General features: G+C 51.8%; 1 pseudogene; it reads right to left on the reverse strand.

Annotated features, from left to right (window-relative positions):
• Positions 1-3,998: 3,998 nt before the first annotated feature.
• LOC102758866 overlaps positions 3,999-4,838 on the reverse strand; it is a 1,743-nt pseudogene continuing 903 nt past the window's right edge.

Raw genomic sequence — 4,838 nt, forward strand, 5'->3', positions numbered from 1 at the left:
ACTGTTTAATGTTTGTCTGTCCTCAGTGTTTCTAACTCTCTATCCCTCTCCCTTCCACTCTGTAAAAAATCAATAAAATATATATTTTTAAAAAAATCAATGAAATATATATTTTAAAGTTATCTTTATATCATGTTATTATACCACAAACTATGATTCTGGGTGAATATCTGTCTATGTCTGTGTGTGTGTGAATGGACCTATTTTATGTCAGAATTTTAAAGTAATCACCCTAATTCTACACAACAATCTCATCCATTTTACAATGGTTTGCACATCCAAGCCTCAAGCTCGGTCAGGTCTGGAGAAGATAAGCAGACCCTTCTGCACATGGCTGAGCAGCTCAGTGGCCCTGGCCGTCCTACCCTCGGCACAGATCCCAAAGGAAGCCCTGTGCTCGGGTCCCTTACGGGGGCGGGGGGTAGCGCCTGTCCTGCCCGATGGGACGACCCACCCCAGTTCCATGTCCCCTCCTGGAACCGTCTCCTGATTTCTGCCCTGAGGCTGGACATAAGGAGACCTTACCTGGCTGGCCTTTGCTCTCGAGCTCTGGGCAGGGATGTGTCATTGAGGACGAGCCGGGGGCCCTGAGCCTATAGTTATAGGGACAGGGTTCCTGGACCTTATGTTCCCACAGAGATGCCATTACCATGTCACCTGAGGTGTAGGGGACACTCTCTGTGTGGAGAGCCAAGGACATCTCCAAAGAGGAGCGATTTTATCCCCACTCAGTTCTCTCCCGGCCACTGCGGTGATTATTGGTAACTTGGCCATTAATTTGACCAATAGAGAAGGGAAACCCCGGGGAGAAGGGGAGTTCCCGACACTCCTGAGTGGGCCTGAGGGTGAGTCACTGAGTGAGCTGGAGGACTCCTCCCCGTCCTGACCAGCAGAGGGCATTCTGACACGGATCCCATTTTGTGGGAAGCCAGCCCCTTGGATTCCTGCACCCCCACCGGGTTTGTAGGAAGCCAGCCCCAGGCCTGTGGGATAATGTCCTACATCTTGTACATCTAGACCTTCCTTCCTGAGGGCTGTCCTCCTGGTCCACATGAGCAGCTGAACGACGGGCCGGAAAAGGTGTCTGTTCCCTGTGAGCGGGTCTATGTTCCGAATCAAAGCTGTTGTTTGGGCTAAACTGAAAGCCAAGGCTGCATCATGTTCCTCCCCCTCCATTCATTGCACAATCACACACCATTCCCAAGTGGGCACCGTCCTCAGGGCTCCCCTGGTCCCAACATCAGGCTGACACCAGGATGGGCACAGGCTGAGCCTCTCCACCGGGGCAGAATGCTGGTCTCTCTCCTGAGGGAAATGCCACAGTCCTTCCTACGGGGCCCAGGGATGTTAAACATGGAGACCATTCCAGGTGAGCTGTGCCAACCCGCTCAGAATCCTGGGAGTCCCTAATGTCCACACGACCACACAGGAGACCATGATGTGCTTCCTTAGTCAGCCACACAGTCCTGCTCTTTGGTGACTCACTACACAACCACTTCTTCTTACTCTTCTTCCTCTTCCTCTTCTTCCTCCACTTCTGCTTCTGCTTCTGTTTTGAGGTTTTACCCTGGAAAGAATTATTCTTGACATACAGACAGGATTCAGGGAAAGTAAGAATTAGGACAGACAGAGAGATACCCTCAGAATCTAAAATTGAGAAAGAACCAGATCAAATAGGAAATTGGGTGAAATTACAAAGATAGAATTTTAAAAATAGGTGAAAAGATGAATGATCACATGCCCAGAGGGACGTGGACAAATCCCATGGATATAGCGGATTTTCACACAGTGAAGGTGGGAACAACAACACTCACAGAACATTCCAGTTCTCACCGGACCCTCTTCAATTCCATTTGGTCACACACTGCCCCCATCCCGACTCACCCCTGACTAGATTGCCACACCACAGGTGAGTTCCGTCAGCTTTCGGGAGAAGGAATGTTACAATGGCCTCCTCCCTGTAACCTGGCTCTGTCTCCACATTATGTCCCATTCTCCTCCCCGTGGCTCTTGTGGTTGTAGCGTATTCACTCCCAGGGCTAAAACTGTTCGAGTCTATGACCACACCACACTCCTCTACTGCTCATGAGAATTTGTCTTATATGCAGATTTTGCAAACTGTGCAGCTATGAATAAGTTCTTCATATGTTTTCGCACACATATTGTGTGTCTATTGGGGATATAACCAGGAGTGGAAATGCTGGGGCATTGGGTGAGCGAGTGTTTGGGTAGTGAGAGCTGCCAAGCCATTTTCAAAGTATTTGAAAGAACTTACTCTCCCACTAGGTATTTATGAGAGATACAGTGAGTCCAAATTCCTGCTAACAATTGATTTTGTCTATTTCATTTTTACTATCCTGGGAGGTGGGCAGCAATATCACATTGTGGCTGAACTTGAATTTCTCCTCTGACTCAATTTGTTGAGAAATTTTCATAAATGTATGCACCATGTAACCATCCTCAATAGGAGGTGGACTGGACTCTTGTTCATCAGTGAGTGCGACTCTGGTAAGGTGCCAGCATCCTCAACTATTGGGGCACTCTTACTATTAATGGGTCTGTGGACAGAGACCTGTGGGGTAAGAGAAAATGTCTGGTCTTTGCCCCTGGATCCTGGCACTGAGCTCCTAAAAACCTGGGCATCTCCTGAGTAACAAGTGTCTTTGGGTCGCTGATGAGATGGCTCTTGGCTGAGGTTCCTGCAGAGAGTCAGGGTGGGGGCAGGTCCCCAGAAAGACCAAGCTGATCAGAGGGTTGGAACATTGAGGCCCTAGAAGGAGGAAAGAGCAGGAGGAGCCTGAAAATGCATCTCTCCAACCACAGAGTCCTGTGTGCAGGGACCCCTGGGCCTGCGGGACAATGACGGGTAACATGTACCCTGTTGCTTTCAGACGGGGACAACCAAATAAGTACACCATGACTCACACATGAAAACAGTAACAGGCATAATATCTACAAAACCCAAGAAACAACAAACACCCAGAAGATGGGTGCTGGGGCCCCATCCAGGCCTGATCCCAGGCAGACCAACCCCAGGAAACGCTCACTGTTCATGGTCCTGGTGATGTGCTGCATTAGGACACATTTCAAGGCCTCAGTGATGTCTGAGTTCCAGTGACCACAGGTCCTGATGGGACAAGGTTCTACTGAAGGGACAAGGTCAGAGGAGCAGAGAGGTGACCCTGCCAAGGAGTGGCCACGGCAAAGCCCACGATGCACTGAGCACCACCTGGGCACAGGCCCTGACCACACTTGGTCTTCAAAACATGTTCTGTCCACACCTGGGAAAGCTCAGCACAGCAAACTCATGAGCTCTGGAAAGTTCTTGGTGTTTACATTTATTTCCCCTCAAAATTTACAATCTTCTCCTTGAATTTCCCCACCAACCCTTCATGGCAAGAAATGAACAAAGTCACATCCACAACCTCATTTCAATGCGGAAGGAACAGCTTGCAGCTCAGAATACGAGGAAGTAAAGACAGAGATAGTGAGGGCCCAGCCCACCTCTGCTGGGCCAGAAAGTGTGGGGAGAGGACGGGGCAAGCCCCCCTCATTTGTTCTTGAGTCAGGAGGTGGGAGCGTGAACACATCTTCCATCACTCAGTCCCCATAAGGCAGCTGCCTTACGCTGTTGGAGGACAATCATCATGAACAGACTCAGGTCAGTCAGTATAACTGGTGACATTCTCAAAGCCCACTTCATGCTCACAGTGTCCCACAGACTCCCCACCACCCAGTCCTCCCCTCTGCCCACCCCTCCCCATGGCAGGGTCTCACCTTCAGAAGCCTAGAGAGACACATCAGAGCCCTGGGCGCTGTCACTGCCTGGAGTGCACACTCAGACACCAGGACAGGGTAAGACCCCAGGGCAGGCAACAAAGCACGCTGCCAGGTCAGGCTGATGTCCGCAGGGTAGAAGCCCAGCGCCCAGCACCTCAGGGTGACCTCATGGGCAGAGACAGGGTGGTGTGTCACGTGTGCCTTTGGAGGGTCTGAGGGGAGGGAAGAAAATGCAGGAACTTTGCTTCTGCCATGGGACACTCCAGCAGTGCCCATGTGATCATCCTGAGAATGGACGGCACACCTGGGGTGGCTAGAGGAGCACACAGCCCACACACTAGCCTGGATAGCAGTGGGGAGATAACCTCCCAATTCTTGTTAATATGCAGAACCAGGGCAGGACCCTAGAGTGGGAGTCTCCAGGTCTCTAGGGACACAGACTAATGTCCTCACTTAGTTGGAGGCTGAATGACTGGGAAGACTTGGAGTCAGGCGCCCAAACCGTTTGCAGTCCAAGATCCCGGAGAGCATAATGGTCATGTCTAGGAGGGGCTGGATCCCTGGGTGGACCGTTAGTGAAAGGTGGGCTGGAGGGCGCGTCACTGAATAAGCTGCAGGACTCCTGTCCGACCAGGAGAGCCCATTCCGACAGGGATCCCATTTCCATCCTATTCGTGGGAAGCCAGCCCCAACCTACAGATGCCCTGCTCTGGAGGCCTCACCCTGGTACCTGCTTGTCGAAGCATCTCCTTCCCATTTTCCAGGTAAATGTGGAGGCCCTGCACGCACCGGATCTCCAGGTTGTCCTTCCATCGATCGGGATTAGGGGCAAAGACCAACTTGCGCCAGGTCATCTGAGCCGCCATGTGGGCCGCGGTCCAGGAGGTCAGGTCTTCTTTCAGGGCGAGGTAGTCAGCGCCCGTCGTAGGAGTATTGACTGTACCCGCGGAGGAGGCGCCCGTCTGACCCCATGACGCATCCTGTCATTTCCTGATAGGTGTGAGACCCTGACCCAGTCTCAAAGTCAGCCAGGTCCACTCAGCCCCGCCCCGAGGCCC

The sequence above is a fragment of the Myotis davidii genome, unplaced genomic scaffold (assembly GCF_000327345.1).
Source record: "Myotis davidii unplaced genomic scaffold, ASM32734v1 scaffold3487, whole genome shotgun sequence".
In the NCBI taxonomy this organism is placed as follows: Eukaryota; Metazoa; Chordata; class Mammalia; order Chiroptera; family Vespertilionidae; genus Myotis; species Myotis davidii.